General features: G+C 43.7%; 1 long non-coding RNA gene across 1 annotated transcript; it reads right to left on the minus strand.

The window, feature by feature from the left end:
• Positions 1 to 4087: 4087 nt before the first annotated feature.
• On the minus strand, positions 4088 to 10975 carry LOC135524162 (uncharacterized). Its single transcript, XR_010452911.1, has 3 exons — positions 10903 to 10975; positions 8706 to 10754; positions 4088 to 4651 (listed from the first exon to the last, which is right to left on the minus strand). It is a non-coding gene; the product is annotated as an uncharacterized LOC135524162 (long non-coding RNA).
• Between the last annotated feature and the right edge of the window lie 3575 nt (positions 10976 to 14550).

The raw sequence follows: 14550 nt of genomic DNA on the forward strand, positions 1-14550 counted from the left end.
ACCACGAGGCTACCTGCCACTCCAGGTAGCCAGTAGGTTAAAAAACACGTTTAAATGTATGATATATACCAGTTATCGCTAACTAACTCAACAAATCGGTATTGCAAAATTACAATCATGGTCTTGAATTGGACTTGCATTTTTCTTGTCTCGGCCTCGATCCCCTTTGACCCCCTCCCGGCCTTGACTCTGTCTCCCCTCCTCTCGATTTGCTCCGGTCTTTGGTCTCGAACACACCGGTGTAAAGATTGGAAGATCCCATAGAATCAATTGTATTCTTCTGTCTAACTGTTCAATTTACCAGTACAGTATCCTACTTTAGACTATATTGTATTCCATTGATAGGAAGGCGCTTTTCCAGTACCATTGTGCATCCTTTTCAGCAAGACCAACCTACACATGAAGTGCTTAAACCAGGAAAAATGTGCCGTTTTACAGCTAAATGTCCTGCAATTCTACACATTTTCAATTTGTTGGAGAGAAATGTTTACAGTTTATAATATGATATCTGAGTGAGAGTGACTAACAAAATCAATGGGGGCCCCACAGTTGGAAATTTGAACATGATTACTTCAAGTGATTACTTTTAGTTTAATAAAGGCCAAGTGCTCTAATTTTCCTCCCTCATGACGCCATCTATTTTGTGACGTACACCAGTCCCTCCTGCAGCAAAGCACCCCCACAACATGATGCTGCCACCCTGTGCTTCACAGCTGGGATGGTGTTCTTCAGCTTGCAAGTCTCCCCCTTTTTCCTCCAAACATAACGATGGTCATTATGGCCAAGCAGTTCTATTTTCATTTCATCAGACCAGATGACATTCCTCTAAAAAGTAGGATCTTTGTCCCCATAGTCTGGCTTTTTTTATGGCTTTTTTTTAGCATTGGCTTCTTCCTTGCTGAGCGGCCTTTCAGGTTATGTCAATATAGGACTCGTTTTACTGTGGATATACATACTTTTGTACCCGTTTTCTCCAGCATCTTCACAATTTTTTCAATCTTCCAAATTGTTTGCTGGGGTCTTGGCTGATTTCTTTTGATTTTCCAATGATGTCAAGCAAAGAGGCACAGAGTTTGAAGGTAGGCCTTGATATACATTCACAGGTACACTTCCAATTGACTCAAATTATGTCAATTAGCCTATCAGAAGCTTCAAAAGCCATGACATTTTCTGGAATTTTCCAAGCTATTTAAAGGCACAGTCAACTTAGTGTATGTTAACTTCTGATCCATTGGAATTGTGATACAATGATCAATAAGTGAAATAATCTGTCTGGTAACAATTGTTGGAAAAGTTACTTGTGTCATGCACAAAGTAGATGTCCTAACCGACTTGCCAAAAATATTGTTTTTTTACAAGAAATGTGTGGAGTGGTTGAAAAATGTGTTTTGATGACGCCAACCTAAATGTATGTAAACTTCCGACTTCAACTGTATGTGTGCGTTTGTGTGTGTGTACTGTAGGTGAGAGTTAATGTTTTGTTCATTTATATTTCAGCGTCTATTACAATTATTCATGTGGCTTAAAAGTCTTATCAATTTGGATAGGTGTTTTGACTTATTGCTCTTAGGATCAGATTCTGTACCCATCTCCTCTCTTGCTCCTTCTGTCGTATAGGCAGAAACTCAAACAGGATGTTCCAGTGACGAGAACCATTCAATGCTGGTCCGACCAAAAGGTTGTTTTGATCACGTGGCCTGGAATATGTTCCGGTTAGCCTCAGAGAACAACATGGACCTATACGCTGAGTCGGTGAGTGCGTTAATAAAGTGCATTGGAGATGCTGTACCCACTGTAACTATTAAAACCTACCCTAACCAGAAACTGGGGATAGATGGCGGCATTCAAGCAAAACTGAAAGCGCGATCCAACGCATTTAACAATGGAAAGAGGTCTGGGAATAAGTCTGAATATAAACAGTGTAGCTATTCCCTCCGCAAGGCAATCAAACAAGTGAAAAGCCAGTCCAGGGACAAGGTGGAGTATCAATTCAATGGCTCAGACTTGAAATGCATGTGGCGGGATCTACAGAAAATCACGGACAACAAAAAGAAATCCAGCCACGTCACGCTTCCAGACAAACTAAACACCTTCTCTGCCTGCTTTGCGGATAATACAGTCCCACCGTCACGGCCCGTTAACAAGGACTGCGTCCCCCCCCTCTCTCTCCTTCGCCGTGGCTGACATGAGTAAAAATATTTAAACGTGTTAACCCTCGCAAGGCTGCTGGCCCAGACGCCATCCCTAGTCGCGTCCTCAAAGCATGCGCAGACCAGCTGGCTGGTGTGTTTACGGACATATTCAATCACTCCCTATCCCAGTCTGTTGTCCCCACGTGCTTCAAGATGGCTACCATTGTTCCTGTACCCAAGAAGGCAAAGAACTGAACTAAATGACTACTGCCTCGTAGCACTCACTTCTGTCATCATGAAGTCCTTTGAGAGACTAGTCAAGGATCACCTCCACTTTACCGGCCACCCTAGACCCACTTCAGTTTGCATACCGCCCCACTGCCCTATCCCATCTGGACAGAAGGAATACCTATGTAAGAATGCTGTTCATTGACTATAGCTCAGCATTCAACACCATAGTACCCTCCAAGATCATCATCAAGCTGGAGGCCCTGGGTCTGAACCCGGCCCTGCAGAATTGGGTCCTGGACTTTGACGGGCCACCCCCAGGTGGTGAAGGTAGGAAACAAAATCTCCACGTCGCTGACCCTCAACACTGGGGCCTCACAAGGGTGCATGCTCAGCCCCCTCCTGTACTCCCTGTTCACCCGCGACTGTGTGGCCATGCACGCCTCCAACTCAATCATCAAGTTTGCAGATGACACAACAGTAGTGGGCTTGATGACCAACAACAACAAGAGCCTACAGGGAGGAGGTGAGGGCACTCGAAGTGTGGTGTCAGGAAAATAACCTTTCACTCAACGTCAACAAAAGGAGATGATCGTGGACTTCAGGAATCAGCAGAGGGAGCACCCCCCCCCCCCCCCCATCCACATCAAAGGGACAGTAGTGGAGAAGGTGGAAAGTTTTAAGTTCCTCGGCGTACATATCACAGACAAACTGAAACTGTCCACTCACACAGACAGTGTGGTGAAGGTGCAACAGCTCCTCTTCAACCTCAGGAGGCTGAAGAAATGTGGCTTGTCACCCGAAACCCTGACAACTATACAAATGCACAATCGAGAGCATCCTGTCAGATGCACAATCGAGTGCATCCTGTCAACTGCACCGCCCTCAACCACAAGGCTCTCCAGAGGGTGGTGCGGTCGGCACAACGCATCACCGGGGGCAAACTACATGCCCTCCATGGTACCTACAGCACCCGATGTCACAGGGAGGCCAAAAACATCATCAAGGACATCAACCACCTGAGCCACTGCCTGTTCACACCGCTACCATCCAGAAGGTGAGGTCAGTACAGGTGCGTCAAAGTTGGGACTGAGAGACTGAAAAACAGCTTCTCTCTCAAGGCCATCAGACTGCCTAACAGCAAATCACTAACACCAAGGCTGCTGCCTACATTGAGACCCAATCACTGGCCACTTTAATAAATGGATCACTAGTCAATTTATACAATACACTCTAAATAATGCCACTTTAATCATGTTTACATAACTCATATCACATGTATTTACTGTATTTTATACCATCTACTGCACCTTGCCTATGCCACTCGCCCATCGCTCATCCATATACTTACATATTCTTATTCCATCCCTTAAGATTTGTGTGTATTATGTAGTTGTTAGGGAATTGTTAAATTACTTGTTAGATATTATAGTACTGTAGGAAATTTCACCACACTCACATTGACATTTTCTAACCTTGTGTATGTGACAAATAGAATTTGATTTGCGTCCACATCTCCAAGTACAAATCAAGGAATCAGACTAAATCAAATCAAATCAAATTTTATTTGTCACATACACATGGTTAGCAGTTGTTAATGCGAGTGTAGCGAAATGCTTGTGCTTCCAGTTCCGACAATGCAGTAATAACCAGTAATAACCAGTAATAAGTAATCTAACTAACAATTCCAAAACTAATTTCTTATACACAGTGTAAGGGGATAAAGAATATGTACATAAAGATATGAATGAGTGATGGTGCAGAGCAGCATAGGCAAGATACAGTAGATGGTATCGAGTACAGTATATACATATGAGATGAGTATGTAAACAAAGTGGCATAGTTAAAGTGGCTAGTGATACATGTATAAGGATGCAGTAGATGATAGAGTACAGTATATACGTATACATATGAGATGAATAATGTAGGGTATGTAAACATTATATTAGGTAGCATTGATTAAAGTGGCTAGTGATATATTTTACATCCTTTCCCATCAATTCCCATTATTGAAGTGGCTGGAGTTGAGTCAGTGTGTTGGCAGCAGCCACTCAATGTTAGTGGTTGCTGTTTAACAGTCTGATGGCCTTGAGATAGAAGCTGTTTTTCAGTCTCTCTGTCCCAGCTTTGATGCACCTGTACTGAGGTCAACATGTGTCACCTTGACAACATGATCCTGGGGGCATAGATGACCCAGTGGTAGTCAGAGTTGTTGCTGTAGGATTGTGGGTAGTTGAAACTCTGAACGGCCCTCTGATCCTGGACTAGTGCCACGGTGCCACATCCCGACGCTGCACAAACACAAAGGACATATTATTAGCCACAAGCCCTGCCTGTGGCTCTACACGCACCCTGTCACACACTTAACCCTTGACAATACATGTGCCTCCATACAACACAAACACTGTCAGCCAGCCATCTTTTGGCTCCTGTTTCTGACCCACGTGGTGGTGTAGTTACAGTAGAGGAGTTTGTGTTTATCACAGACCCTCTGCACCTCATTGCCTGGTCATGGGACTGCTGTGTGCCCCCTGAATGCTCTGTAACTATGGGAGAGTCAGCTATAGAATTTGAAATTAGAATTCAGTTAGCCCCATATGGATGTGTGTATATGCGTGTGTGCATACTTGCACATGTCTGACTAGCAGCACTTGGAGGGTGTGTGGCTAACAAGGTTAGTAGGGAGCCTATCCATTGTCAGGAACTCTGAGGGACTAGACACATCCAGTCATCAGGCATGGTGATGAAACATGAGACCCAGCACATAGCTCTGCCAAACACCGTACTCTATCATCATGTCACGAACACGATACACAGGTATTTGCAGTATAAACAGAGAACTAAATAATTATTTAGCAGAAAACAAATGCTATGAGGATCCAGCCATCAGTTTCAGTCTGTCATTTTTATAATCCAAAAACACAGTTTTGACATAGAGCACTTCTGCAAAGGTAACTGGTTTAATGTTCTGTTGTTAACTCTGAGAGTTTTTCTATCCCTGGGGTGGGTGGGGTTAGGCTTGGCGAGCCAAGTATGCATGGCCTGACATAGCGGTTACACCTCGGAATCTAGCAACAAATCCGCTTCCTGTTCCACTGAGGTCAGACACAAAGTGGAGGCCTTGTGGAAATCGTTTAGCATCGGGGCTGAGGGGGGGGGGGCTTCCTAAGAGAACCCAGTGGTGTAAAAATACTTAAGTAGTACTTTAAGGGGCCTCCCGGCTGGCGCAGTGGTTAAGGGTGCTGAGGTTCGCGCCCAGGCTCTGTCGTAACCGGCCGCAACCGGGAGGTCCGTGGGGCGACGCACAATTGGCCTAGCGTCGTCCGGGTTAGGGAGGGCTTGGTCGGTAGGGATGTCCTTGTCTCATCGCGCACCAGCGACTCCTGTGGCAGGCCGGGCGCAGTGCGCGCTAGCCAAGGTTGCCAGGTGCACGGTGTAGCCTCCGACACATTGGTGCGGCTGGCTTCCGGGTTGGATGCGCGCTGTGTTAAGAAGCAGTACGGCTGGTTGGGTTGTGTATCGGAGGACGCATGACTTTCAACCTTCGTCTCTCCCGAGCCCGTACGGGAGTTGTAGCGATGAGACAAGATAGTAGCTACTACAACAATTGGACACCACGAAATTGGGGAGAAAAAGGGGTAAAAAAAAAGTAGTGCTTTAAAGTATTTTTACTTAAGTTGTTTTTTGGGTATCTGTACATTACTATTCATATTTTTGACAACTTTTACTTTACTACATTCCTAAAGAAAACAATGTACTTTTTACTCCATACATTTTCCCTGACACCCAAAAGTCTCATCACGCACTAGCGTGCACGCTAACCAGGTCGCCAGGTGCATAGTGTTTCCTCCGACACATTGGTGTGGCTGGCTTCCGGGTTGGATGCGCGCTGTGTTAAGAAACAGTGCGGCTTGGTTGGGTTGTGGTTCGGAGGATGCATGGCTTTCGACCTTCGTCTCTCCCGAGCACGTACGGGAGTTGTAGCGATGAGACAAGATAGTAACTACTAACAATTGGATACCACGAAATTGGGGAGAAAAGTGGGTAAAATTCAAACAAAAAAAATATTCCTCCCTAAAGGAACGTTGATGGACCAGAAATATACACAAAAAGTATGTGAACCCTTTGGAATTTCCTGGATTTCTGCATAAATTGGTCATCAAATTTGATCTGATCTTCATGTAAGTCACAACAATAGACAAACACAGTGTGCTTAAACTAATAACGCACAAATTGTATTTTTCTTGTCTATATTGAATTCATCATTTAAACATTCACAGTGTAGGCTGGAAAAAGTATGCGAACCCCTAGGAAAATGACTTCTCCAAGAGCTAATTGGAGTCAGGAGTCAGCTCACCTGGAATCTAATCAATGAGAAGAGATTGGCGATGTTGTTTAGAGCTGCCTTGCCCTATGAAAAAAACTAAATTTGAGTTTGCTATTCACAAGAAGTATTGCCTGATGTGAACCATGCCTCGATCAAAAGATCTCAGAAGACCTAATATTAATAAGTATTGACTTGCATAAAGCTGGAAAAGGTTACAAAAGTATCTCTAAAAGCCTTGATCTTCATCAATCCACGGTAAGGCAAATTGTCTCTTAATGGAGAAAGTTCAGCACTGTTGCTACTCTCCCTAGGAGTGGCCCTTCTACAAAGATGACTGCAAGAGAACAGCGCAGAAAGCTCAATAAGGTGAAGAAGAGTGTCAGCTAAAGACTTTCAGAAATCTCTGGAACGTGCTAACATCTCTGTTGACGAGTCTACGATATGTAAAACACTAAACAAGAATGGTGTTCATGGGAGGACACCACGAAAGCCACTGCTGTCCAAAAAAAAACATTGCTGCACGTCTGAAGTTTGCCAAAGTGCACCAGTATGTTGCACAGCGCTACTGGTATAATATTCTGTGGACAGATGAAAGTCCAGTTTGGAAGGAACACACAAGATATGTGTGGAGAAAAAAAAAAAAAGGCACAGCGCACCAACATCAAAACCTCATCCCAACTGTCAAGTGTGGTGGAGGGAGCATTATTTGCTGCCTCAGTGCCTGGAGAGCTTGCCATCGTTGTCAGAAAACTTGGGAATTCATTTTATCAAGACATTTTGCAGGAGAATGTAAGGCTACCTGTCTACCAATTGAAGCTCAACAGAAGTTGGGTGATGCAACAGGACAACGACCCAAAACAGAGAAGTAAAACCGAATGGCTTCAACAGAAGAAATTACGCCTTCTGGAGTGGCCCAGTCAGAGTACTGACCTCAACCCGATTGAGATGCTGTGGCATGACCTCAAGAGAGCGGCTCACACCAGACATCCCAAGAATATTGCTGAACTGAAAGTTTTGTAAAGAGGACTGGTTGAAAATTCATTCTGACCATTCTGCAGGTCTGATCCACAACTACAGAAAACATTTGGTTGAGGTTATTACTGCCAAAGGAGGGTCAACCAGTTATTAAATCCAAGGGTTCACATACTTTTTCTTGCCACTGTACACAGAGAGAGACAGAGACAAAAAATCAGTATGGAAAACTGATTGGATGCATTTGATGTTCCAAGAACAGTTTCATCTAAAGTATATCTATTCCTACAGGGTCAATCTATTACTTTGTGAAAAAAACTGTCACAAGTATTCCACCTTTTGACTAAACTGATTAAGATCACTTTATTGGTCAATTGCACACAAGGTCCAACCAAAATTTGACTTACAGTACATGCATACAGGTTTTTGGAGAGGTGTGGGGGGGCTTCCACACTGGGCGCCCAGGGGGCTGTTGCTCAAGGGCACAACAGAGGCAATGGAATCTAGGATTTGATAACAGCAACCCTCTGGCTGCCTGCTCGCCTGTCTAACAGCATGGCTACCTGCTGCCCATGACAGCTGTCAAGTGGTGAGTAAATTGGCCTAAAAGCGTATTTAATTAAAGTATATTCAATAAGAGCATTCAATTCAGCACAGCTCTCCCTCCCCCTATGCAACGGGCCTGTACACTGACACCCACTTGTTGTTGTCGAGACAGACTGTAAGGTTTGGGTTTGAGACCCTCACAGGCCTATCCCTCACGGCAAAGTCCTACAGCACAGTACACACACAATCAGTATCAAATGCACTGTTCAAAGACGACAGTCACATCATACAGTAAAGGTTAAATGTATAAATTGCATAAGTGTGCTATTGTGTAAATAGAAATGTAGTAACTAATCAGATGACAAAGAGGATGTGGGCGCAGTTTCAAAACATGCAAGTAAATGCAGTGTGGAATTGATGAGAAGAAGTGTCTGCTGATGAACAAAACCAAACAATTTGTTAGACCATGTGTTAAACCAATGAATTAAACAAATCCAGACCTGCATGGCTCACACTGACTAAACCGTGTTAGATGACCTTCCGAGTTTCCTCTCGATCCAGGGCAGGAGCATCTTGACATCAGTAAAGACCCCCGGGGATCCCACCTTGGCTGGGGACTCGGCATTGTTGTTGATCCGGCTCTGGTCACAGCCTTTCCCCCAGGAGGTGACCCCCACCATGGCCCAGTGGCCATCCTCTCTGGGGTAGATCAGAGGACCCCCAGAGTCCCGCTGGAGATGGGAGAATACAACACTATCTGATAAAGGACCTCTCAAAGGAATGATGGGAAGTCTGAACAGGAACTGTTATGCCTGAAAATACCCAGAATCCTCCACCAGACACTGGACAGAGACCACTGAAGCATAATAACACTGTTATAGATTTTGACATGCCGAGTCAGACAGCATGCTGCGTTGTAGCCTACCTGGCAGGTGTCCTTACCCTCTCCCTCTCTCTCTCTCGTCCAGTACACAGCGGGCCTGCTGTGGGGGTCTCAGGGTCTGGAGAACATACTTGCACTTAGCTGGCTCCACCAACTCCAGCTGCTCCTCTCGGAATGGCAGGTAGACGACCAGCTGAATGTGGGTACAGTGGGTTTCCATTAGCCTGATCCCATATCCGTTGGTGCCATCTTACCAAATCCGTGTGGTCATTGTCACACCTACTACATAAAAGATCTGGGATCGAGTTAGGTCTCCATCTTCAAAACATCCAGAAAATCCAAGTGAAGAGTCAGGTGTCCATATTGAAGTGCTAGTTTGTAATAAATGTCAAACTGAAGGTAAAGTGAATGTGGGCCTTACGTTCTATTGTCAATTCCAATCCACTCACAGGCCAGCTGGTCCTGGGCAGGAAGCGCTCATTGGGCAGAGGTAGAAATATGGTCTGAACACAGAAGCAGGCAGAGGATGTACTTTAGAAAAGATTTCCTACATTGCCAAGAATAATGTCTGGCCAAAGCTCCTGCTGAAAAAAACCTGATGGTCACTCTGACAGAGCTCCAGAGATCCTTCCAAAAGGACAACCATCTTCGTAGCACTCCACCAATCAGGCCTTTATGGTAGAGTGGCCAGACAGATGCCACACCTCAATAAAAGGCACAGGACAGCCCGCTTGGAGTTTGCCAAAAGGCAACTAAAGTACTCTCAGACCATGAGAAACAAGATTCTCTGGACTGATGAAATCAGGATTAAACTCTTTGGCCTGAATGCCAATCGTCACGTCTGGAGAAAACCTAGCACCATCGCTACGGTGAAGCATGGTGGTGGCAGCATCATGCTGTGGGTATGTTTTTCAGCAGCAGGGGCTGGGAGACTTGTCAGGTTTGAGGGAAAGATGAACAGAGCAAAGTACAGAGAGATCCTTGATGAAAACCTACTTCAGAGTGCCCAGGACCTCAAGCTGTGGTGAAGGTTCACCTTCCAACAGGACAATGACCCTAAGCACACAGCCAAGCAACGCAGGAGTGGCTTCGGGTCAAGTCTCTGAATGTCGTTGAGTGGCCCAGCCAGAGCCCTGACTTGAATCAAATCGAACATCTCTGCTGGAGAGACCTGAAAATAGCTGTGCGGCGACAGTCCCCATCCAACCTGACAGAGCTTGAGGGAATCTGCAGAAAAGAATGGGAGAAACTCCCCAAATACAGGTGTGCCAAGATTTTAGCGTCATACCCAAGAAGACTCAAGGCTGTAATTGCGGCCAAAGGTGCTACAACAAAGAGTAAGAGTAAGGGGTCTGAATACTTATGTAAATGTGATATTTCAGTTTTTTGTTATTATGGGGTATTGTGTGTAGATGAGGGGAACAATTTAAAAAAATCCATTTTAGAATAAGGCTGTAACGTAACAAAATGTGAAAAAAGTCAAGGGGTCTGAATATTTTCCAAATGCACTGTATCCTTATAGCCATATTTCTCAAAAGGAAGGTGTCACATGTACAGTAAAAGGAAGTCACTTGCCAACCAGGGGTGGTTATCTATATCTTGCCTCCAACAATTCTCAAATAACAGTCAAGGCGGTTCTGGACCTGTGGAAGTCCACACTTTAGACCTGTAGGTGGAAAAAAGACAGGGCTTGTTCAACAAAAAAATACACTGAAAATAATTGGACATTCAAGTTAAACATCCACAATCCAATCAATGTTTCTTTGAATCTGTATACCCTGCTACCTATTACTGGTATACATTTCATAACTTACCAGAGTGATCTGAAATGCCCGTTTGGAGAAAGTAACAGACAGAGTAGAATCGCAGCGGTCTTCACTCGCATACTGCCTCAGACAACAGTGCTCAGGGTGACTTCCCCTCAGAGCTTGACAACAACTATCACCAGTGAACTGCCATTCATTTGATACAGTGGGAGACAAACAGCCAAGAAGAATTGACCATGCTTTTTCCTTCTTTGTAAACTGAACCTGAATTGAAACTGGTCCATAGCATTGTAATCTGACTCCAACTATTCTGCCAGTGTCTTTATATCAAGGGCAGGCTTTACCAGTGTAACACAGGCATGAGTACCCCATACAAATCAACCAAGACAACCATAAATCATCCTGGACAATACTGAGAAACCTTAGATCCAATCTGTAGAAGGAGCTGCAGACACACAAGGAGTAGAGACAACAAGAAACATTTAAGCAGGTTAGAAAACTGAGATATTGAGAGTTTAAAGGCTGACTTTAATCATATTAATATATAGGCTATTGAAACAGTAAGAGCATTCATGAAATTCAGGCAACTTTTGCCCTGATACACAGCCGACATGATTCCTCCTTATTCTACATGTCAAAGGCATGTTTGTTCTACAAGACACCACTTCATTTAATTGAACCTTTCTTTAACCAGGCAAGTCAGTTAAAAACAAATTTTTATTTTCAATGACGGCCTGGGAACAGTGGGTTAACTGCCTGTTCAGGGGCAGAACGACAGTTCTGTACCTTGTCAGCTCGGGGGTTTGAACTTGCAACCTTTCGGTTACTAGTCCAACGCTCTAACCACTAGGCTACCCTGTCATGATGGTCACGATGACATTTGAAGCTAAATTTGCGAGTCATGGAACAGGAAATAGGCAGTTAATTTGACTTCCTGAACTCCTTTGCCATTTCTGCACACTGAATTCATATCCTGATGTTGAGGGGATAGAGGATTTATGGTGGCTCTTATCCGCTAAACAGATTTTGATGGGGATTATTTTATTATGTTACTTAGATTGACGCATGGGTGCGTCAATAGACTCAAGGATTATGACTAGGGCTCTGTGTTTTGGGATATCATGTCACATGACCTACATTTGTACCTTTATTTTAAGCTTTTCCAGAAATGAGAATTACACCAAAAATTAAAGCAATTGTCTGGTGATGGTGCTGGACCATCTGACAGGCCAATTTTCTCAGAGGTCGGGGGGCAGGAAAACAATAATAATGTGTACACTGCAAATGAACCCAAACAGAGATTGTACTTGAAAATAACAATAGGTTCATACCTTGATTAAATTGAAATAGGATCAAGTCTCTTGGGAACAGATTACCTCAATTTTAATGTTTTAATTGTTTTTGAATTCCTGCTGATTTTAGGCCCACGGGGCGCCTGTTGCCGACCCTGCTCTAGAAGCTCTTAAATTTGTTCAACACCCTTTCAGTCATAACATTTCAAGCATACCAAAACACAAGAACACATGGGACTTGCTTGACCATCAGGGAACTGATACAGTTGAGGAAGCATGGCATTCCAACAATACAGTTCAAATTAGTATGATCTTCCGTAGAAAACAGTGATATACCTTTTACACAAACAAAGACTGTCACATGATGCTACATTCAGTTAAATCTAATGTGATAGACTGTCTATGGGGGTTTACTTACCAGGGGCAGTGGAGTAGTATGCTTGATAGTCAGGACAAATTAGAATTCAATGATAACATCAGTCAATAGGACAAGCAACCTCTGGGAAAGTGTCAGAATGTCCTATGCTTTATACAGACTACATTCAGATGAACCCAGTTTGAACACAAATGTATCTGCTCTGAACAAGTATTGTGACCTACTGTCAGCTAAGCTACTCCTGTATGTTTCCTAGTGTGCTCAACAGGGATATCTGTGCTGAAAGTGTATGTGTGTCTTGCATCGAAGTATGAGGGCATCCCACTGTCTTAAGCCCCTGAGATGGTGGATCCTGTTTACCCTTCCGAGGGGTCTGACTCCCAATGAGCACGCTCAGTAGTGACTCAGCCCGGACCATGGTTGCCAGGTTACCATCTACCTTATGCATCTTGATTTGGATAAATAGCATGAATTCATGCACAACTGTCATTACACTTCTTATCTCACAATTGTCACAAATCTCACAAATGACTTGGTGGCAACTAGCCCGGTGTTTCTAATTCTATTATTCTGATTCTAGAAACTGCCTCTGGCAGAAGATTGCTGAGAAGCTCTGAAGCATTTTGACCATCATGGGTTTTGAGAATGGGTGAAGAGTGAATATCTGAAAGCATCCTACAATAGGGATCCATTCTTTCTTTCCTGTTGTCGTTCTATGGCTCAAAGTCAACACCACTGCATTCATGTCAGCCTTTTCTTGGGTAAAAGAAGAGATTTAGAGGGCATTAGGATGAATTAATTCTTCAGGAGAGGTTGGCAACATTGTCTCAATTTAAAAAACGTTCCCTACCCCAGGTCATTTCAACAGGTGACTATCGCAGGAAATAAAGAGAAAGGAACACTGATATTTATTGGCGGGACATGAACAGGCTTACGTTTCTAATTGGAAGCCTGTTCATGTCCTGTCAATAAACATCCAATGATTTATGCAGAAACAGAGTGCACTTTTTGAAGTGTCCTGAGGTAAGGAATGTTTTGGGCATTTGGGTCCCTCCGTTGAGCACCTGATTTTGTTTCAAGCTGGGCTGAAGCGCATTTGGGTACGCTTTCTTTCCATTGTTTCAATTTACTTTACTAGGCCAATTTATAGAAGTGGAAAAGATGCCACATGTCGTTCAAAACAGTAGGGGTCTTCTCCACAAACAGAAGACAACAGTTTAGTTGAACCAGACTATGTTAGGAAAGGCTAAATGGCCAATCATAAAACACGACATATTCTGATGCCATGATCACACCAAGAAATACACCATTTGCCTCAATACAAAGAATTGAAGTTCAAATGCAATATTGATTTTGAACTTCTATCCCCTGGTGGAAAATTCTATGAATACCTTAAATACATTGGCAGCCTTATTGGTGTCTCAGGTGGTAAAAGCATGGTGTTCGCAATGCCAGGGTGTCCAAGTCCAACTATAAGAAAATTAAGTAAGTATGTAAGTCACTAAATGACATATTCCTCTAAGGCAGGTATTTAATTCAGTCAGCTGCTGTAGCTAAGTACAGTAAATAATTGACTCCATTCTAGTCCTGTGCAGTATCAACTCTTTTGCACATAAAACAAAACCTCCCCTGTGCAATGATATCATAGCGGAATCTCTTGGGTCAAATTTCTAGGCGACAACGGTAAACCAAGGAATTGGCACAGCCAGAAGATCGGGCTCCAGTTAGAAGTCCTGGTGAACCTGATATTAGGGGACCAAATCCTGGCTGGCAGTGTTAAAATTTAAATCCATCATCTGAACAGAATCAGAGAAACATGACAAAATGTCTGGTATGCTAAGTGGTGAGGGAGATCTGTTAAGCATGAAAAGATTCTAGTCAGACGTCTATATAAAGCTAAGCTTTATTATCTCTCTAGCTCAGGGATGGGCAACTCCTGACCCCCCCATGGCAAAATGTGGAGATTTTTAAGAAATTAGCTGTAAATTTGCATTTCTCGCCACACCCCATCGCAAAAGGTGTAGAATT

This window comes from Oncorhynchus masou, chromosome 31 (genome assembly GCF_036934945.1).
Source record: "Oncorhynchus masou masou isolate Uvic2021 chromosome 31, UVic_Omas_1.1, whole genome shotgun sequence".
Lineage (NCBI taxonomy): Eukaryota > Metazoa > Chordata > Actinopteri > Salmoniformes > Salmonidae > Oncorhynchus > Oncorhynchus masou.